This window comes from Clavelina lepadiformis, chromosome 9, assembly GCF_947623445.1.
Source record: "Clavelina lepadiformis chromosome 9, kaClaLepa1.1, whole genome shotgun sequence".
Classification (NCBI taxonomy): Eukaryota; Metazoa; Chordata; class Ascidiacea; order Aplousobranchia; family Clavelinidae; genus Clavelina; species Clavelina lepadiformis.
Genome location: NC_135248.1, coordinates 7936800 through 7960476, shown reverse-complemented (window position 1 = coordinate 7960476; position 23677 = coordinate 7936800).

The window sequence follows — 23677 nt, the reverse complement described above, 5'->3', positions numbered from 1 at the left end:
TAACTAAAAAATGTGCACTATACATTAGTTATATAGGTCCTAAAAAGTGCCTTGTGAACTATATGGTGCCAAATGTGCAATTCACATAGTAAAAAGTTCTAACGGCTATCAAAATGTTTATTAGAGTCTAATAAGTAAATAATAAAAGTATAACAGTTAACCAATAAAAGGTTTGTCTGTTATCGTTAAAGAACTTAACTAAAAAATTTGCACTATACATTAATTATATAGGTCCTAAAAAGTGCCTTGTGAGCTATATGGTGCCAAATGTGCAATTCACATAGCAAAATGTTCTAACGGGTCTCAAAATGTTTATTAGAGTCTAATAAGTAAATAATAAAAGTATAACAGTTAACCAATAAAAGGTTTGTCTGTTATCGTTAAAAGAACTTAACTAAAAAATTTGCACTATACTTTAGTTATATAGGTCCTAAAAAGTGCCTTGTGAACTATATGGTGCCAAATGTGCAATTCACATTGCAAAAAGTTCTAACGGGTCTCAAAATGTTTATTAGAGTCTAATAAGTAAATAATAAAAGTATAACAGTTAACCAATAAAAGGTTTGTCTGTTATCGTTAAAAGAACTTAACTAAAAAATTTGCACTATACTTTAGTTATATAGGTCCTAAAAAGTGCCTTGTGAACTATATGGTGCCAAATGTGCAATTCACATTGCAAAAAGTTCTAACGGGTCTCAAAATGTTTATTAGAGTCTAATAAGTAAATAATAAAAGTATAACAGTTAACCAATAAAAGGTTTGTCTGTTATCGTTAAAAGAACTTAACTAAAAAATTTGCACTATACATTAGTTATATAGGTCCTAAAAAGTGCCTTGTGAACTATATGGTGCCAAATGTGCAATTCACATTGCAAAAAGTTCTAACGGGTCTCAAAATGTTTATTAGAGTCTAATAAGTAAATAATAAAAGTATAACAGTTAACCAATAAAAGGTTTGTCTGTTATCGTTAAAAGAACTTAACTAAAACATTTGCACTATGCATTAGTTATATAGGTCCTAAAAAGTGCCTTGTGAACTATATGGTGACAAATGTGCAATTCACATTGCAAAAAGTTCTAACGGGTCTCAAAATGTTTATTAGAGTCTAATAAGTAAATAATAAAAGTATAACAGTTAACCAATAAAAGGTTTGTCTGTTATCGTTAAAGGAACTTAACTAAAAAATTTGCACTATACATTAGTTATATAGGTCCTAAAAAGTGCCTTGTAAACTATATGGTGCCAAATGTGCAATTCACATTGCAAAAAGTTCTAACGGGTCTCAAAATGTTTATTAGAGTCTAATAAGTAAATAATAAAAGTATAACAGTTAACTAATAAAAGGTTTGTCTGTTATCGTTAAATGAACTTAACTAAAAAATTTGCACTATGCATTAGTTATATAGGTCCTAAAAAGTGCCTTGTGAACTATATGGTGCCAAATGTGCAATTCACATTGCAAAAAGTTCTAACGGCTCTCAAAATGTTTATTAGAGTCTAATAAGTAAATAATAAAAGTATAACAGTTAACTAATAAAAGGTTTGTCTGTTATCGTTAAATGAACTTAACTAAAAAATTTGCACTATACATTAGTTATATAGGTCCTAAAAAGTGCCTTGTGAACTATATGGTGCCAAATGTGCAATTCACATTGCAAAAAGTTCTAACGGGTCTCAAAATGTTTATTAGAGTCTAATAAGTAAATAATAAAAGTATAACAGTTAACCAATAAAAGGTTTGTCTGTTATCGTTAAAGGAACTTAACTAAAAAATTTGCACTATACATTAGTTATATAGGTCCTAAAAAGTGCCTTGTGAACTATATGATGCCAAATGTGCAATTCACATTGCAAAAAGTTCTAACGGGTCTCAAAATGTTTATTAGAGTCTAATAAGTAAATAATAAAAGTATAACAGTTAACCAATAAAAGATTTGTCTGTTATCGTTAAAGGAACTTAACTAAAAAATTTGCACTATACATTAGTTATATAGGTCCTAAAAAGTGCCTTGTGAACTATATGGTGCCAAATGTGCAATTCACATTGCAAAAAGTTCTAACGGGTCTCAAAATGTTTATTAGAGTCTAATAAGTAAATAATAAAAGTATAACAGTTAACCAATAAAAGGTTTGTCTGTTATCGTTAAAAGAACTTAACTAAAAAATTTGCACTGTACTTTAGTTATATAGGTCCTAAAAAGTGCCTTGTGAACTATATGGTGCCAAATGTGCAATTCACATTGCAAAAAGTTCTAACGGGTCTCAAAATGTTTATTAGAGTCTAATAAGTAAATAATAAAAGTATAACAGTTAACCAATAAAAGGTTTGTCTGTTATCGTTAAAAGAACTTAACTAAAAAATTTGCACTATACATTAGTTATATAGGTCCTAAAAAGTGCCTTGTGAACTATATGGTGCCAAATGTGCAATTCACATTGCAAAAAGTTCTAACGGGTCTCAAAATGTTTATTAGAGTCTAATAAGTAAATAATAAAAGTATAACAGTTAACCAATAAAAGGTTTGTCTGTTATCGTTAAAAGAACTTAACTAAAAAATTTGCACTATACATTAGTTATATAGGTCCTAAAAAGTACCTTGTGAACTATATGGTGCCAAATGTGCAATTCACATTGCAAAAAGTTCTAACGGGTCTCAAAATGTTTATTAGATTCTAATAAGTAAATAATAAAAGTATAAAAGTTAACCAATAAAAGATTTGTCTGTTATCGTTAAAAGAACTTAACTAAAAAATGTGCACTATACATTAGTTATATAGGTCCTAAAAAGTGCCTTGTGAACTATATGGTGCCAAATGTGCAATTCACATAGTAAAAAGTTCTAACGGCTATCAAAATGTTTATTAGAGTCTAATAAGTAAATAATAAAAGTATAACAGTTAACCAATAAAAGGTTTGTCTGTTATCGTTAAAGAACTTAACTAAAAAATTTGCACTATACATTAATTATATAGGTCCTAAAAAGTGCCTTGTGAACTATATGGTGCCAAATGTGCAATTCACATTGCAAAAAGTTCTAACGGGTCTCAAAATGTTTATTAGAGTCTAATAAGTAAATAATAAAAGTATAACAGTTAACCAATAAAAGGTTTGTCTGTTATCGTTAAAGGAACTTAACTAAAAAATTTGCACTATACATTAGTTATATAGGTCCTAAAAAGTGCCTTGTGAACTATATGATGCCAAATGTGCAATTCACATTGCAAAAAGTTCTAACGGGTCTCAAAATGTTTATTAGAGTCTAATAAGTAAATAATAAAAGTATAAAAGTTAACCAATAAAAGATTTGTCTGTTATCGTTAAAGGAACTTAACTAAAAAATTTGCACTATACATTAGTTATATAGGTCCTAAAAAGTGCCTTGTGAACTATATGGTGCCAAATGTGCAATTCACATAGCAAAAAGTTCTAACGGCTCTCAAAATGTTTATTAGAGTCTAATAAGTAAATAATAAAAGTATAACAGTTAACCAATAAAAGGTTTGTCTGTTATCGTTAAAGAACTTAACTAAAAAATTTGCTCTATACATTAGTTATATAGGTCCTAAAAAGTGCCTTGTGAACTATATGGTGCCAAATGTGCAATTCACATTGCAAAAAGTTCTAACGGCTCTCAAAATGTTTAATAGAGTCTAATAAGTAAATAATAAAAGTATAACAGTTAACCAATAAAAGGTTTGTCTGTTATCGTTAAGGAACTTAACTAAAAAATTTGCACTATACATTAGTTATATATGTCCTAAAAAGTGCCTTGTGAACTATATGGTGCCAAATGTGCAATTCACATTGCAAAAAGTTCTAACGGCTCTCAAAATGTTTAATAGAATCTAATAAGTAAATAATAAAAGTATAACAGTTAACCAATAAAAGGTTTGTTTGTTATCGTTAAAAGAACTTAACTAAAAAATTTGCACTATACATTAGTTATATAGGTCCTTAAAAGTGCCTTGTGAACTATATGGTGCCAAATGTGCAATTCACATTGCATAAAGTTCTAACGGGTCTCAAAATGTTTATTATAGTCTAATAAGTAAATAATAAAAGTATAAAAGTTAACCAATAAAAGATTTGTCTGTTATCGTTAAAAGAACTTAACTAAAAAATGTGCACTATACATTAGTTATATAGGTCCTAAAAAGTGCCTTGTGAACTATATGGTGCCAAATGTGCAATTCACATAGTAAAAAGTTCTAACGGCTATCAAAATGTTTATTAGAGTCTAATAAGTAAATAATAAAAGTATAACAGTTAACCAATAAAAGGTTTGTCTGTTATCGTTAAAGAACTTAACTAAAAAATTTGCACTATACATTAATTATATAGGTCCTAAAAAGTGCCTTGTGAGCTATATGGTGCCAAATGTGCAATTCACATAGCAAAATGTTCTAACGGGTCTCAAAATGTTTATTAGAGTCTAATAAGTAAATAATAAAAGTATAACAGTTAACCAATAAAAGGTTTGTCTGTTATCGTTAAAAGAACTTAACTAAAAAATTTGCACTATACTTTAGTTATATAGGTCCTAAAAAGTGCCTTGTGAACTATATGGTGCCAAATGTGCAATTCACATTGCAAAAAGTTCTAACGGGTCTCAAAATGTTTATTAGAGTCTAATAAGTAAATAATAAAAGTATAACAGTTAACCAATAAAAGATTTGTCTGTTATCGTTAAAAGAACTTAACTAAAAAATTTGCACTATACTTTAGTTATATAGGTCCTAAAAAGTGCCTTGTGAACTATATGGTGCCAAATGTGCAATTCACATTGCAAAAAGTTCTAACGGGTCTCAAAATGTTTATTAGAGTCTAATAAGTAAATAATAAAAGTATAACAGTTAACCAATAAAAGGTTTGTCTGTTATCGTTAAAAGAACTTAACTAAAAAATTTGCACTATACATTAGTTATATAGGTCCTAAAAAGTGCCTTGTGAACTATATGGTGCCAAATGTGCAATTCACATTGCAAAAAGTTCTAACGGGTCTCAAAATGTTTATTAGAGTCTAATAAGTAAATAATAAAAGTATAACAGTTAACCAATAAAAGGTTTGTCTGTTATCGTTAAAAGAACTTAACTAAAACATTTGCACTATGCATTAGTTATATAGGTCCTAAAAAGTGCCTTGTGAACTATATGGTGACAAATGTGCAATTCACATTGCAAAAAGTTCTAACGGGTCTCAAAATGTTTATTAGAGTCTAATAAGTAAATAATAAAAGTATAACAGTTAACCAATAAAAGGTTTGTCTGTTATCGTTAAAGGAACTTAACTAAAAAATTTGCACTATACATTAGTTATATAGGTCCTAAAAAGTGCCTTGTAAACTATATGGTGCCAAATGTGCAATTCACATTGCAAAAAGTTCTAACGGGTCTCAAAATGTTTATTAGAGTCTAATAAGTAAATAATAAAAGTATAACAGTTAACTAATAAAAGGTTTGTCTGTTATCGTTAAATGAACTTAACTAAAAAATTTGCACTATGCATTAGTTATATAGGTCCTAAAAAGTGCCTTGTGAACTATATGGTGCCAAATGTGCAATTCACATTGCAAAAAGTTCTAACGGCTCTCAAAATGTTTATTAGAGTCTAATAAGTAAATAATAAAAGTATAACAGTTAACTAATAAAAGGTTTGTCTGTTATCGTTAAATGAACTTAACTAAAAAATTTGCACTATACATTAGTTATATAGGTCCTAAAAAGTGCCTTGTGAACTATATGGTGCCAAATGTGCAATTCACATTGCAAAAAGTTCTAACGGGTCTCAAAATGTTTATTAGAGTCTAATAAGTAAATAATAAAAGTATAACAGTTAACCAATAAAAGGTTTGTCTGTTATCGTTAAAGGAACTTAACTAAAAAATATGCACTATACATTAGTTATATAGGTCCTAAAAAGTGCCTTGTGAACTATATGGTGCCAAATGTGCAATTCACATTGCAAAAAGTTCTAACGGGTCTCAAAATGTTTATTAGAGTCTAATAAGTAAATAATAAAAGTATAACAGTTAACCAATAAAAGGTTTGTCTGTTATCGTTAAAGGAACTTAACTAAAACATTTGCACTATGCATTAGTTATATAGGTCCTAAAAAGTGCCTTGTGAACTATATGGTGCCAAATGTGCAATTCACATTGCAAAAAGTTCTAACGGGTCTCAAAATGTTTATTAGAGTCTAATAAGTAAATAATAAAAGTATAACAGTTAACCAATAAAAGGTTTGTCTGTTATCGTTAAAGGAACTTAACTAAAAAATTTGCACTATACATTAGTTATATCGGTCCTAAAAAGTGCCTTGTGAACTATATGGTGCCAAATGTGCAATTCACATTGCAAAAAGTTCTAACGGGTCTCAAAATGTTTAATAGAGTCTAATAAGTAAATAATAAAAGTATAACAGTTAACCAATAAAAGGTTTGTCTGTTATCGTTAAAAGAACTTAACTAAAACATTTTCACTATGCATTAGTTATATAGGTCCTAAAAAGTGCCTTGTGAACTATATGGTGCCAAATGTGCAATTCACATTGCAAAAAGTTCTAACGGGTCTCAAAATGTTTATTAGAGTCTAATAAGTAAATAATAAAAGTATAACAGTTAACCAATAAAAAGTTTGTCTGTTATCGTTAAAGGAACTTAACTAAAAAATTTGCACTATACATTAGTTATATAGGTCCTAAAAAGTGCCTTGTGAACTATATGATGCCAAATGTGCAATTCACATTGCAAAAAGTTCTAACGGGTCTCAAAATGTTTATTAGAGTCTAATAAGTAAATAATAAAAGTATAAAAGTTAACCAATAAAAGATTTGTCTGTTATCGTTAAAGGAACTTAACTAAAAAATTTGCACTATACATTAGTTATATAGGTCCTAAAAAGTGCCTTGTGAACTATATGGTGCCAAATGTGCAATTCACATAGCAAAAAGTTCTAACGGCTCTCAAAATGTTTATTAGAGTCTAATAAGTAAATAATAAAAGTATAACAGTTAACCAATAAAAGGTTTGTCTGTTATCGTTAAAGAACTTAACTAAAAAATTTGCTCTATACATTAGTTATATAGGTCCTAAAAAGTGCCTGGTGAACTATATGGTGCCAAATGTGCAATTCACATTGCAAAAAGTTCTAACGGCTCTCAAAATGTTTAATAGAGTCTAATAAGTAAATAATAAAAGTATAACAGTTAACCAATGAAAGGTTTGTCTGTTATCGTTAAGGAACTTAACTAAAAAATTTGCACTATACATTAGTTATATATGTCCTAAAAAGTGCCTTGTGAACTATATGGTGCCAAATGTGCAATTCACATTGCAAAAAGTTCTAACGGCTCTCAAAATGTTTAATAGAATCTAATAAGTAAATAATAAAAGTATAACAGTTAACCAATAAAAGGTTTGTTTGTTATCGTTAAAAGAACTTAACTAAAAAATTTGCACTATACATTAGTTATATAGGTCCTTAAAAGTGCCTTGTGAACTATATGGTGCCAAATGTGCAATTCACATTGCATAAAGTTCTAACGGGTCTCAAAATGTTTATTATAGTCTAATAAGTAAATAATAAAAGTATAAAAGTTAACCAATAAAAGATTTGTCTGTAATCGTTAAAAGAACTTAACTAAAAAATGTGCACTATACATTAGTTATATAGGTCCTAAAAAGTGCCTTGTGAACTATATGGTGCCAAATGTGCAATTCACATAGTAAAAAGTTCTAACGGCTATCAAAATGTTTATTAGAGTCTAATAAGTAAATAATAAAAGTATAACAGTTAACCAATAAAGGTTTGTCTGTTATCGTTAAAGAACTTAACTAAAAAATTTGCACTATACATTAATTATATAGGTCCTAAAAAGTGCCTTGTGAGCTATATGGTGCCAAATGTGCAATTCACATTGCAAAATGTTCTAACGGGTCTCAAAATGTTTATTAGAGTCTAATAAGTAAATAATAAAAGTATAACAGTTAACCAATAAAAGGTTTGTCTGTTATCGTTAAAGGAACTTAACTAAAAAATTTGCACTATACATTAGTTATATAGGTCCTAAAAAGTGCCTTGTGAACTATATGGTGCCAAATGTGCAATTCACATTGCAAAAAGTTCTAACGGGTCTCAAAATGTTTATTAGAGTCTAATAAGTAAATAATAAAAGTATAACAGTTAACCAATAAAAGATTTGTCTGTTATCGTTAAAGGAACTTAACTAAAAAATTTGCACTATACATTAGTTATATAGGTCCTAAAAAGTGCCTTGTGAACTATATGGTGCCAAATGTGCAATTCACATTGCAAAAAGTTCTAACGGGTCTCAAAATGTTTATTAGAGTCTAATAAGTAAATAATAAAAGTATAACAGTTAACCAATAAAATGTTTGTCTGTTATCGTTAAAAGAACTTAACTAAAAAATTTGCACTATACTTTAGTTATATAGGTCCTAAAAAGTGCCTTGTGAACTATATGGTGCCAAATGTGCAATTCACATTGCAAAAAGTTCTAACGGGTCTCAAAATGTTTAATAGAGTCTAATAAGTAAATAATAAAAGTATAACAGTTAACCAATAAAAGGTTTGTCTGTTATCGTTAAAAGAACTTAACTAAAAAATTTGCACTATACATTAGTTATATAGGTCCTAAAAAGTGCCTTGTGAACTATATGGTGCCAAATGTGCAATTCACATTGCAAAAAGTTCTAACGGGTCTCAAAATGTTTATTAGAGTCTAATAAGTAAATAATAAAAGTATAACAGTTAACCAATAAAAGGTTTGTCTGTTATCGTTAAAAGAACTTAACTAAAAAATGTGCACTATACATTAGTTATATAGGTCCTAAAAAGTGCCTTGTGAACTATATGGTGCCAAATGTGCAATTCACATAGTAAAAAGTTCTAACGGCTATCAAAATGTTTATTAGAGTCTAATAAGTAAATAATAAAAGTATAACAGTTAACCAATAAAAGGTTTGTCTGTTATCGTTAAAGAACTTAACTAAAAAATTTGCACTATACATTAATTATATAGGTCCTAAAAAGTGCCTTGTGAACTATATGGTGCCAAATGTGCAATTCACATTGCAAAATGTTCTAACGGGTCTCAAAATGTTTATTAGAGTCTAATAAGTAAATAATAAAAGTATAAAAGTTAACCAATAAAAGGTTTGTCTGTTATCGTTAAAAGAACTTAACTAAAAAGTTTGCACTATACATTAGTTATATAGGTCCTAAAAAGTGACTTGTGAACTATATGGTGCCAAATGTGCAATTCACATTGCAAAAAGTTCTAACGAGTCTCAAAATGTTTAATAGAGTCTAATAAGTAAATAATAAAAGTATAAAAGTTAACCAATAAAAGGTTTGTCTGTTATCGTTAAAAGAACTTAACTAAAAAATTTGCACTATACATTAGTTATATAGGTCCTAAAAAGTGCCTTGTCAACTATATGGTGCCAAATGTGCAATTCACATTGCAAAAAGTTCTAACGAGTCTCAAAATGTTTAATAGAGTCTAATAAGTAAATAATAAAAGTATAACAGTTAACCAATAAAAGGTTTGTTTGTTATCGTTAAAAGAACTTAACTAAAAAATTTGCACTATACATTAGTTATATAGGTCCTAAAAAGTGCCTTGTGAACTATATGGTGCCAAATGTGCAATTCACATTGCAAAAAGTTCTAACGGGTCTCAAAATGTTTATTAGAGTCTAACAAGTAAATAATAAAAGTATAACAGTTAACCAATAAAAGGTTTGTCTGTTATCGTTAAAAGAACTTAACTAAAATTTTGCACTATACATTAGTTATATAGGTCCTAAAAAGTGCCTTGTGAACTATATGGTGCCAAATGTGCAATTCACATTGCAAAAAGTTCTAACGGCTCTCAAAATGTTTATTAGAGTCTAATAAGTAAATAATAAAAGTATAACAATTAACCAATAAAAGGTTTGTCTGTTATCGTTAAAAGAATTTAACTAAAAAATTTGCACTATACATTAGTTATATATGTCTTAAAAAGTGCCTTGTGAACTATATGGCGCCAAATGTGCAATTCACATTGCAAAAAGTTCTAACGGCTCTCAAAATGTTTATTAGAGTCTAATAAGTAAATATTAAAAGTATAACAGTTAACCAATGAAAGGTTTGTCTGTTATCGTTAAAAGAACTTAACTAAAAAATTTGCACTATACATTAATTATATAGGTCCTAAAAAGTGCCTTGTGAACTATATGGTGCCAAATGTGCAATTCACATTGGAAAATGTTCTAACGGGTCTCAAAATGTTTATTAGAGTCTAATAAGTAAATAATAAAAGTATAAAAGTTAACCAATAAAAGGTTTGTCTGTTATCGTTAAAAGAACTTAACTAAAAAGTTTGCACTATACATTAGTTATATAGGTCCTAAAAAGTGCCTTGTGAACTATATGGTGCCAAATGTGCAATTCACATAGCAAAAAGTTCTAACGAGTCTCAAAATGTTTAATAGAGTCTAATAAGTAAATAATAAAAGTATAACAGTTAACCAATAAAAGGTTTGTCTGTTATCGTTAAAAGAACTTAACTAAAAAATTTGCACTATACATTAGTTATATAGGTCCTAAAAAGTGCCTTGTGAACTATATGGTGCCAAATGTGCAATTCACATTGCAAAAAGTTCTAACGAGTCTCAAAATGTTTAATAGAGTCTAATAAGTAAAAAATAAAAGTATAACAGTTAACCAATAAAAGGTTTGTCTGTTATCGTTAAAAGAACTTAACTAAAAAATTTGCACTATACATTAGTTATATAGGTCCTAAAAAGTGCCTTGTGAACTATATGGGGCCAAATGTGCAATTCACATTGCAAAAAGTTCTAACGGCTCTCAAAATGTTTAATAGAGTCTAATAAGTAAATAATAAAAGTATAACAGTTAACCAATAAAAGGTTTGTCTGTTATCGTTAAAAGAACTTAACTAAGAAATTTGCACTATACATTAGTTATATAGGTCCTAAAAAGTACCTTGTGAACTATATGGTGCCAAATGTGCAATTCACATTGCAAAAAGTTCTAACGGGTCTCAAAATGTTTAATAGAGTCTAATAAGTAAATAATAAAAGTATAAAAGTTAACCAATAAAAGATTTGTCTGTTATCGTTAAAGGAACTTAACTAAAAAATTTGCACTATACATTAGTTATATAGGTCCTAAAAAGTGCTTTGTGAACTATATGGTGCCAAATGTGCAATTCACATAGCAAAAAGTTCTAACGGCTCTCAAAATGTTTATTAGAGTCTAATAAGTAAATAATAAAAGTATAACAGTTAACCAATAAAAGGTTTGTCTGTTATCGTTAAAGAACTTAACTAAAAAATTTGCTCTATACATTAGTTATATAGGTCCTAAAAAGTGCCTTGTGAACTATATGGTGACAAATGTGCAATTCACATTGCAAAAAGTTCTAACGGGTCTCAAAATGTTTATTATAGTCTAATAAGTAAATAATAAAAGTATAAAAGTTAACCAATAAAAGATTTTTCTGTTATCGTTAAAAGAACTTAACTAAAAAATTTGCACTATACATTAGTTATATAGGTCCTAAAAAGTGCCTTGTGAACTATATGGTGCCAAATGTGCAATTCACATAGCAAAAAGTTCTAACGGCTCTCAAAATGTTTATTAGAGTCTAATAAGTAAATAATAAAAGTATAACAGTTAACCAATAAAAGGTTTGTCTGTTATCGTTAAAGAACTTAACTAAAAAATTTGCTCTATACATTAGTTATATAGGTCCTAAAAAGTGCCTTGTGAACTATATGGTGCCAAATGTGCAATTCACATTGCAAAAAGTTCTAACGGCTCTCAAAATGTTTAATAGAGTCTAATAAGTAAATAATAAAAGTATAACAGTTAACCAATAAAAGGTTTGTCTGTTATCGTTAAGGAACTTAACAAAAAAATTTGCACTATACATTAGTTATATATGTCCTAAAAAGTGCCTTGTGAACTATATGGTGCCAAATGTGCAATTCACATTGCAAAAAGTTCTAACGGCTCTCAAAATGTTTAATAGAGTCTAATAAGTAAATAATAAAAGTATAACAGTTAACCAATAAAAGGTTTGTCTGTTATCGTTAAGGAACTTAACTAAAAAATTTGCACTATACATTAGTTATATATGTCCTAAAAAGTGCCTTGTGAACTATATGGTGCCAAATGTGCAATTCACATTGCAAAAAGTTCTAACGGCTCTCAAAATCTTTAATAGAATCTAATAAGTAAATAATAAAAGTATAACAGTTAACCAATAAAAGGTTTGTTTGTTATCGTTAAAAGAACTTAACTAAAAAATTTGCACTATACATTAGTTATATAGGTCCTTAAAAGTGCCTTGTGAACTATATGGTGCCAAATGTGCAATTCACATTGCATAAAGTTCTAACGGGTCTCAAAATGTTTATTATAGTCTAATAAGTAAATAATAAAAGTATAAAAGTTAACCAATAAAAGATTTGTCTGTTATCGTTAAAAGAACTTAACTAAAAAATGTGCACTATACATTAGTTATATAGGTCCTAAAAAGTGCCTTGTGAACTATATGGTGCCAAATGTGCAATTCACATAGTAAAAAGTACTAACGGCTATCAAAATGTTTATTAGAGTCTAATAAGTAAATAATAAAAGTATAACAGTTAACCAATAAAAGGTTTGTCTGTTATCGTTAAAGGAACTTAACTAAAAAATTTGCACTATACATTAGTTATATAGGTCCTAAAAAGTGCCTTGTGAACTATATGGTGCCAAATGTGCAATTCACATTGCAAAAAGTTCTAACGGGTCTCAAAATGTTTATTAGAGTCTAATAAGTAAATAATAAAAGTATAACAGTTAACCAATAAAAGATTTGTCTGTTATCGTTAAAGGAACTTAACTAAAAAATTTGCACTATACATTAGTTATATAGGTCCTAAAAAGTGCCTTGTGAACTATATGGTGCCAAATGTGCAATTCACATTGCAAAAAGTTCTAACGGGTCTCAAAATGTTTATTAGAGTCTAATAAGTAAATAATAAAAGTATAACAGTTAACCAATAAAAGGTTTGTCTGTTATCGTTAAAAGGAACTTAACTAAAAAATTTGCACTATACTTTAGTTATATAGGTCCTAAAAAGTGCCTTGTGAACTATATGGTGCCAAATGTGCAATTCACATTGCAAAAAGTTCTAACGGGTCTCAAAATGTTTATTAGAGTCTAATAAGTAAATAATAAAAGTATAACAGTTAACCAATAAAAGGTTTGTCTGTTATCGTTAAAAGAACTTAACTAAAAAATTTGCACTATACATTAGTTATATAGGTCCTAAAAAGTGCCTTGTGAACTATATGGTGCCAAATGTGCAATTCACATTGCAAAAAGTTCTAACGGGTCTCAAAATGTTTATTAGAGTCTAATAAGTAAATAATAAAAGTATAACAGTTAACCAATAAAAGGTTTGTCTGTTATCGTTAAAAGAACTTAACTAAAAAATTTGCACTATACATTAGTTATATAGGTCCTAAAAAGTACCTTGTGAACTATATGGTGCCAAATGTGCAATTCACATTGCAAAAAGTTCTAACGGGTCTCAAAATGTTTATTAGATTCTAATAAGTAAATAATAAAAGTATAAAAGTTAACCAATAAAAGATTTGTCTGTTATCGTTAAAAGAACTTAACTAAAAAATGTGCACTATACATTAGTTATATAGGTCCTAAAAAGTGCCTTGTGAACTATATGGTGCCAAATGTGCAATTCACATAGTAAAAAGTTCTAACGGCTATCAAAATGTTTATTAGAGTCTAATAAGTAAATAATAAAAGTATAACAGTTAACCAATAAAAGGTTTGTCTGTTATCGTTAAAGAACTTAACTAAAAAATTTGCACTATACATTAATTATATAGGTCCTAAAAAGTGCCTTGTGAACTATATGGTGCCAAATGTGCAATTCACATTGCAAAAAGTTCTAACGGGTCTCAAAATGTTTATTAGAGTCTAATAAGTAAATAATAAAAGTATAACAGTTAACCAATAAAAGGTTTGTCTGTTATCGTTAAAGGAACTTAACTAAAAAATTTGCACTATACATTAGTTATATAGGTCCTAAAAAGTGCCTTGTGAACTATATGATGCCAAATGTGCAATTCACATTGCAAAAAGTTCTAACGGGTCTCAAAATGTTTATTAGAGTCTAATAAGTAAATAATAAAAGTATAAAAGTTAACCAATAAAAGATTTGTCTGTTATCGTTAAAGGAACTTAACTAAAAAATTTGCACTATACATTAGTTATATAGGTCCTAAAAAGTGCCTTGTGAACTATATGGTGCCAAATGTGCAATTCACATAGCAAAAAGTTCTAACGGCTCTCAAAATGTTTATTAGAGTCTAATAAGTAAATAATAAAAGTATAACAGTTAACCAATAAAAGGTTTGTCTGTTATCGTTAAAGAACTTAACTAAAAAATTTGCTCTATACATTAGTTATATAGGTCCTAAAAAGTGCCTTGTGAACTATATGGTGCCAAATGTGCAATTCACATTGCAAAAAGTTCTAACGGCTCTCAAAATGTTTAATAGAGTCTAATAAGTAAATAATAAAAGTATAACAGTTAACCAATAAAAGGTTTGTCTGTTATCGTTAAGGAACTTAACTAAAAAATTTGCACTATACATTAGTTATATAGGTCCTAAAAAGTGCCTTGTGAACTATATGGTGCCAAATGTGCAATTCACATTGCAAAAAGTTCTAACGGCTCTCAAAATGTTTAATAGAATCTAATAAGTAAATAATAAAAGTATAACAGTTGACCAATAAAAGGTTTGTTTGTTATCGTTAAAAGAACTTAACTAAAAAATTTGCACTATACATTAGTTATATAGGTCCTTAAAAGTGCCTTGTGAACTATATGGTGCCAAATGTGCAATTCACATTGCATAAAGTTCTAACGGGTCTCAAAATGTTTATTATAGTCTAATAAGTAAATAATAAAAGTATAAAAGTTAACCAATAAAAGATTTGTCTGTTATCGTTAAAGAACTTAACTAAAAAATTTGCACTATACATTAATTATATAGGTCCTAAAAAGTGCCTTGTGAGCTATGTGGTGCCAAATGTGCAATTCACATTGCAAAATGTTCTAACGGGTCTCAAAATGTTTATTAGAGTCTAATAAGTAAATAATAAAAGTATAACAGTTAACCAATAAAAGGTTTGTCTGTTATCGTTAAAAGAACTTAACTAAAAAATTTGCACTATACTTTAGTTATATAGGTCCTAAAAAGTGCCTTGTGAACTATATGGTGCCAAATGTGCAATTCACATTGCAAAAAGTTCTAACGGGTCTCAAAATGTTTATTAGAGTCTAATAAGTAAATAATAAAAGTATAACAGTTAACCAATAAAAGGTTTGTCTGTTATCGTTAAAAGAACTTAACTAAAAAATTTGCACTATACATTAGTTATATAGGTCCTAAAAAGTGCCTTGTGAACTATATGGTGCCAAATGTGCAATTCACATTGCAAAAAGTTCTAACGGGTCTCAAAATGTTTATTAGAGTCTAATAAGTAAATAATAAAAGTATAACAGTTAACCAATAAAAGGTTTGTCTGTTATCGTTAAAAGAACTTAACTAAAACATTTGCACTATGCATTAGTTATATAGGTCCTAAAAAGTGCCTTGTGAACTATATGGTGCCAAATGTGCAATTCACATTGCAAAAAGTTCTAACGGGTCTCAAAATGTTTATTAGAGTCTAATAAGTAAATAATAAAAGTATAACAGTTAACCAATAAAAGATTTGTCTGTTATCGTTAAAGGAACTTAACTAAAAAATTTGCACTATACATTAGTTATATAGGTCCTAAAAAGTGCCTTGTGAACTATATGGTGCCAAATGTGCAATTCACATTGCAAAAAGTTCTAACGGGTCTCAAAATGTTTATTAGAGTCTAATAAGTAAATAATAAAAGTATAACAGTTAACCAATAAAAGGTTTGTCTGTTATCGTTAAAAGAACTTAACTAAAAAATTTGCACTATACTTTAGTTATATAGGTCCTAAAAAGTGCCTTGTGAACTATATGGTGCCAAATGTGCAATTCACATTGCAAAAAGTTCTAACGGGTCTCAAAATGTTTATTAGAGTCTAATAAGTAAATAATAAAAGTATAACAGTTAACCAATAAAAGGTTTGTCTGTTATCGTTAAAAGAACTTAACTAAAAAATTTGCACTATACATTAGTTATATAGGTCCTAAAAAGTGCCTTGTGAACTATATGGTGCCAAATGTGCAATTCACATTGCAAAAAGTTCTAACGGGTCTCAAAATGTTTATTAGAGTCTAATAAGTAAATAATAAAAGTATAACAGTTAACCAATAAAAGGTTTGTCTGTTATCGTTAAAAGAACTTAACTAAAACATTTGCACTATGCATTAGTTATATAGGTCCTAAAAAGTGCCTTGTGAACTATATGGTGACAAATGTGCAATTCACATTGCAAAAAGTTCTAACGGGTCTCAAAATGTTTATTAGAGTCTAATAAGTAAATAATAAAAGTATAACAGTTAACCAATAAAAGGTTTGTCTGTTATCGTTAAAGGAACTTAACTAAAAAATTTGCACTATACATTAGTTATATAGGTCCTAAAAAGTGCCTTGTAAACTATATGGTGCCAAATGTGCAATTCACATTGCAAAAAGTTCTAACGGGTCTCAAAATGTTTATTAGAGTCTAATAAGTAAATAATAAAAGTATAACAGTTAACTAATAAAAGGTTTGTCTGTTATCGTTAAATGAACTTAACTAAAAAATTTGCACTATGCATTAGTTATATAGGTCCTAAAAAGTGCCTTGTGAACTATATGGTGCCAAATGTGCAATTCACATTGCAAAAAGTTCTAACGGCTCTCAAAATGTTTATTAGAGTCTAATAAGTAAATAATAAAAGTATAACAGTTAACTAATAAAAGGTTTGTCTGTTATCGTTAAATGAACTTAACTAAAAAATTTGCACTATACATTAGTTATATAGGTCCTAAAAAGTGCCTTGTGAACTATATGGTGCCAAATGTGCAATTCACATTGCAAAAAGTTCTAACGGGTCTCAAAATGTTTATTAGAGTCTAATAAGTAAATAATAAAAGTATAACAGTTAACCAATAAAAGGTTTGTCTGTTATCGTTAAAGGAACTTAACTAAAAAATTTGCACTATACATTAGTTATATAGGTCCTAAAAAGTGCCTTGTGAACTATATGGTGCCAAATGTGCAATTCACATTGCAAAAAGTTCTAACGGGTCTCAAAATGTTTATTAGAGTCTAATAAGTAAATAATAAAAGTATAACAGTTAACCAATAAAAGGTTTGTCTGTTATCGTTAAAGGAACTTAACTAAAACATTTGCACTATGCATTAGTTATATAGGTCCTAAAAAGTGCCTTGTGAACTATATGGTGCCAAATGTGCAATTCACATTGCAAAAAGTTCTAACGGGTCTCAAAATGTTTATTAGAGTCTAATAAGTAAATAATAAAAGTATAACAGTTAACCAATAAAAGGTTTGTCTGTTATCGTTAAAGGAACTTAACTAAAAAATTTGCACTATACATTAGTTATATCGGTCCTAAAAAGTGCCTTGTGAACTATATGGTGCCAAATGTGCAATTCACATTGCAAAAAGTTCTAACGGCTCTCAAAATGTTTAATAGAGTCTAATAAGTAAATAATAAAAGTATAACAGTTAACCAATAAAAGGTTTGTCTGTTATCGTTAAAAGAACTTAACTAAAACATTTTCACTATGCATTAGTTATATAGGTCCTAAAAAGTGCCTTGTGAACTATATGGTGCCAAATGTGCAATTCACATTGCAAAAAGTTCTAACGGGTCTCAAAATGTTTATTAGAGTCTAATAAGTAAATAATAAAAGTATAACAGTTAACCAATAAAAGGTTTGTCTGTTATCGTTAAAGGAACTTAACTAAAAAATTTGCACTATACATTAGTTATATAGGTCCTAAAAAGTGCCTTGTGAACTATATGATGCCAAATGTGCAATTCACATTGCAAAAAGTTCTAACGGGTCTCAAAATGTTTATTAGAGTCTAATAAGTAAATAATAAAAGTATAGAAGTTAACCAATAAAAGATTTGTCTGTTATCGTTAAAGGAACTTAACTAAAAAATTTGCACTATACATTAGTTATATAGGTCCTAAAAAGTGCCTTGTGAACTATATGGTGCCAAATGTGCAATTCACATAGCAAAAAGTTCTAACGGCTCTCAAAATGTTTATTAGAGTCTAATAAGTAAATAATAAAAGTATAACAGTTAACCAATAAAAGGTTTGTCTGTTATCGTTAAAGAACTTAACTAAAAAATTTGCTCTATACATTAGTTATATAGGTCCTAAAAAGTGCCTTGTGAACTATATGGTGCCAAATGTGCAATTCACATTGCAAAAAGTTCTAACGGGTCTCAAAATGTTTAATAGAGTCTAATAAGTAAATAATAAAAGTATAACAGTTAACCAATGAAAGGTTTGTCTGTTATCGTTAAGGAACTTAACTAAAAAATTTGCACTATACATTAGTTATATATGTCCTAAAAAGTGCCTTGTAAACTATATGGTGCCAAATGTGCAATTCACATTGCAAAAAGTTCTAACGGCTCTCAAAATGTTTAATAGAATCTAATAAGTAAATAATAAAAGTATAACAGTTAACCAATAAAAGGTTTGTCTGTTATCGTTAAAAGAACTTAACTAAAAAATTTGCACTATACATTAGTTATATAGGTCCTTAAAAGTGCCTTGTGAACTATATGGTGCCAAATGTGCAATTCACATTGCATAAAGTTCTAACGGGTCTCAAAATGTTTATTATAGTCTAATAAGTAAATAATAAAAGTATAAAAGTTAACCAATAAAAGATTTGTCTGTTATCGTTAAAAGAACTTAACTAAAAAATGTGCACTATACATTAGTTATATAGGTCCTAAAAAGTGCCTTGTGAACTATATGGTGCCAAATGTGCAATTCACATAGTAAAAAGTTCTAACGGCTATCAAAATGTTTATTAGAGTCTAATAAGTAAATAATAAAAGTATAACAGTTAACCAATAAAAGGTTTGTCTGTTATCGTTAAAGAACTTAACTAAAAAATTTGCACTATACATTAATTATATAGGTCCTAAAAAGTGCCTTGTGAACTATATGGTGCCAAATGTGCAATTCACATTGCAAAATGTTCTAACGGGTCTCAAAATGTTTATTAGAGTCTAATAAGTAAATAATAAAAGTATAACAGTTAACCAATAAAAGGTTTGTCTGTTATCGTTAAAGGAACTTAACTAAAAAATTTGCACTATACATTAGTTATATAGGTCCTAAAAAGTGCCTTGTGAACTATATGGTGCCAAATGTGCAATTCACATTGCAAAAAGTTCTAACGGGTCTCAAAATGTTTATTAGAGTCTAATAAGTAAATAATAAAAGTATAACAGTTAACCAATAAAAGATTTGTCTGTTATCGTTAAAGGAACTTAACTAAAAAATTTGCACTATACATTAGTTATATAGGTCCTAAAAAGTGCCTTGTGAACTATATGGTGCCAAATGTGCAATTCACATTGCAAAAAGTTCTAACGGCTCTCAAAATGTTTATTAGAGTCTAATAAGTAAATAATAAAAGTATAACAGTTAACCAATAAAAGGTTTGTCTGTTATCGTTAAAAGAACTTAACTAAAAAATTTGCACTATACTTTAGTTATATAGGTCCTTAAAAGTGCCTTGTGAACTATATGGTGCCAAATGTGCAATTCACATTGCAAAAAGTTCTAACGGGTCTCAAAATGTTTATTAGAGTCTAATAAGTAAATAATAAAAGTATAACAGTTAACCAATAAAAGGTTTGTCTGTTATCGTTAAAAGAACTTAACTAAAAAATTTGCACTATACATTAGTTATATAGGTCCTAAAAAGTGCCTTGTGAACTATATGGTGCCAAATGTGCAATTCACATTGCAAAACGTTCTAACGGGTCTCAAAATGTTTATTAGAGTCTAATAAGTAAATAATAAAAGTATAACAGTTAACCAATAAAAGGTTTGTCTGTTATCGTTAAATGAACTTACTTAAAAAATTTGCACTATACATTAGTTATATAGGTCCTAAAAAGTACCTTGTGAACTATATGGTGCCAAATGTGCAATTCACATTGCAAAAAGTTCTAACGGGTCTCAAAATGTTTATTAGATTCTAATAAGTAAATAATAAAAGTATAAAAGTTAACCAATAAAAGATTTGTCTGTTATCGTTAAAAGAACTTAACTAAAAAATGTGCACTATACATTAGTTATATAGGTCCTAAAAAGTGCCTTGTGAACTATATGGTGCCAAATGTGCAATTCACATAGTAAAAAGTTCTAACGGCTATCAAAATGTTTATTAGAGTCTAATAAGTAAATAATAAAAGTATAACAGTTAACCAATAAAAGGTTTGTCTGTTATCGTTAAAGAACTTAACTAAAAAATTTGCACTATACATTAATTATATAGGTCCTAAAAAGTGCCTTGTGAACTATATGGTGCCAAATGTGCAATTCACATTGCAAAATGTTCTAACGGGTCTCAAAATGTTTATTAGAGTCTAATAAGTAAATAATAAAAGTATAAAAGTTAACCAATAAAAGGTTTGTCTGTTATCGTTAAAAGAACTTAACTAAAAAGTTTGCACTATACATTAGTTATATAGGTCCTAAAAAGTGACTTGTGAACTATATGGTGCCAAATGTGCAATTCACATTGCAAAAAGTTCTAACGAGTCTCAAAATGTTTAATAGAGTCTAATAAGTAAATAATAAAAGTATAAAAGTTAACCAATAAAGGGTTTGTCTGTTATCGTTAAAAGAACTTAACTAAAAAATTTGCACTATACATTAGTTATATCGGTCCTAAAAAGTGCCTTGTGAACTATATGGTGCCAAATGTGCAATTCACATTGCAAAAAGTTCTAACGGGTCTCAAAATGTTTAATAGAGTCTAATAAGTAAATAATAAAAGTATAACAGTTAACCAATAAAAGGTTTGTCTGTTATCGTTAAAAGAACTTAACTAAAACATTTTCACTATGCATTAGTTATATAGGTCCTAAAAAGTGCCTTGTGAACTATATGGTGCCAAATGTGCAATTCACATTGCAAAAAGTTCTAACGGGTCTCAAAATGTTTATTAGAGTCTAATAAGTAAATAATAAAAGTATAACAGTTAACCAATAAAAGGTTTGTCTGTTATCGTTAAAGGAACTTAACTAAAAAATTTGCACTATACATTAGTTATATAGGTCCTAAAAAGTGCCTTGTGAACTATATGATGCCAAATGTGCAATTCACATTGCAAAAAGTTCTAACGGGTCTCAAAATGTTTATTAGAGTCTAATAAGTAAATAATAAAAGTATAAAAGTTAACCAATAAAAGATTTGTCTGTTATCGTTAAAGGAACTTAACTAAAAAATTTGCACTATACATTAGTTATATAGGTCCTAAAAAGTGCCTTGTGAACTATATGGTGCCAAATGTGCAATTCACATAGCAAAAAGTTCTAACGGCTCTCAAAATGTTTATTAGAGTCTAATAAGTAAATAATAAAAGTATAACAGTTAACCAATAAAAGGTTTGTCTGTTATCGTTAAAGAACTTAACTAAAAAATTTGCTCTATACATTAGTTATATAGGTCCTAAAAAGTGCCTTGTGAACTATATGGTGCCAAATGTGCAATTCACATTGCAAAAAGTTCTAACGGGTCTCAAAATGTTTAATAGAGTCTAATAAGTAAATAATAAAAGTATAACAGTTAACCAATGAAAGGTTTGTCTGTTATCGTTAAGGAACTTAACTAAAAAATTTGCACTATACATTAGTTATATATGTCCTAAAAAGTGCCTTGTGAACTATATGGTGCCAAATGTGCAATTCACATTGCAAAAAGTTCTAACGGCTCTCAAAATGTTTAATAGAATCTAATAAGTAAATAATAAAAGTATAACAGTTAACCAATAAAAGGTTTGTCTGTTATCGTTAAAAGAACTTAACTAAAAAATTTGCACTATACATTAGTTATATAGGTCCTTAAAAGTGCCTTGTGAACTATATGGTGCCAAATGTGCAATTCACATTGCATAAAGTTCTAACGGGTCTCAAAATGTTTATTATAGTCTAATAAGTAAATAATAAAAGTATAAAAGTTAACCAATAAAAGATTTGTCTGTTATCGTTAAAAGAACTTAACTAAAAAATGTGCACTATACATTAGTTATATAGGTCCTAAAAAGTGCCTTGTGAACTATATGGTGCCAAATGTGCAATTCACATAGTAAAAAGTTCTAACGGCTATCAAAATGTTTATTAGAGTCTAATAAGTAAATAATAAAAGTATAACAGTTAACCAATAAAAGGTTTGTCTGTTATCGTTAAAGAACTTAACTAAAAAATTTGCACTATACATTAATTATATAGGTCCTAAAAAGTGCCTTGTGAGCTATATGGTGCCAAATGTGCAATTCACATTGCAAAATGTTCTAACGGGTCTCAAAATGTTTATTAGAGTCTAATAAGTAAATAATAAAAGTATAACAGTTAACCAATAAAAGGTTTGTCTGTTATCGTTAAAGGAACTTAACTAAAAAATTTGCACTATACATTAGTTATATAGGTCCTAAAAAGTGCCTTGTGAACTATATGGTGCCAAATGTGCAATTCACATTGCAAAAAGTTCTAACGGGTCTCAAAATGTTTATTAGAGTCTAATAAGTAAATAATAAAAGTATAACAGTTAACCAATAAAAGATTTGTCTGTTATCGTTAAAGGAACTTAACTAAAAAATTTGCACTATACATTAGTTATATAGGTCCTAAAAAGTGCCTTGTGAACTATATGGTGCCAAATGTGCAATTCACATTGCAAAAAGTTCTAACGGGTCTCAAAATGTTTATTAGAGTCTAATAAGTAAATAATAAAAGTATAACAGTTAACCAATAAAAGGTTTGTCTGTTATCGTTAAAAGAACTTAACTAAAAAATTTGCACTATACTTTAGTTATATAGGTCCTTAAAAGTGCCTTGTGAACTATATGGTGCCAAATGTGCAATTCACATTGCAAAAAGTTCTAACGGGTCTCAAAATGTTTATTAGAGTCTAATAAGTAAATAATAAAAGTATAACAGTTAACCAATAAAAGATTTGTCTGTTATCGTTAAAAGAACTTAACTAAAAAATTTGCACTATACATTAGTTATATAGGTCCTAAAAAGTGCCTTGTGAACTATATGGTGCCAAATGTGCAATTCACATTGCAAAACGTTCTAACGGGTCTCAAAATGTTTATTAGAGTCTAATAAGTAAATAATAAAAGTATAACAGTTAACCAATAAAAGGTTTGTCTGTTATCGTTAAAAGAACTTAACTAAAAAATTTGCACTATACATTAGTTATATAGGTCCTAAAAAGTACCTTGTGAACTATATGGTGCCAAATGTGCAATTCACATTGCAAAAAGTTCTAACGGGTCTCAAAATGTTTATTAGATTCTAATAAGTAAATAATAAAAGTATAAAAGTTAACCAATAAAAGATTTGTCTGTTA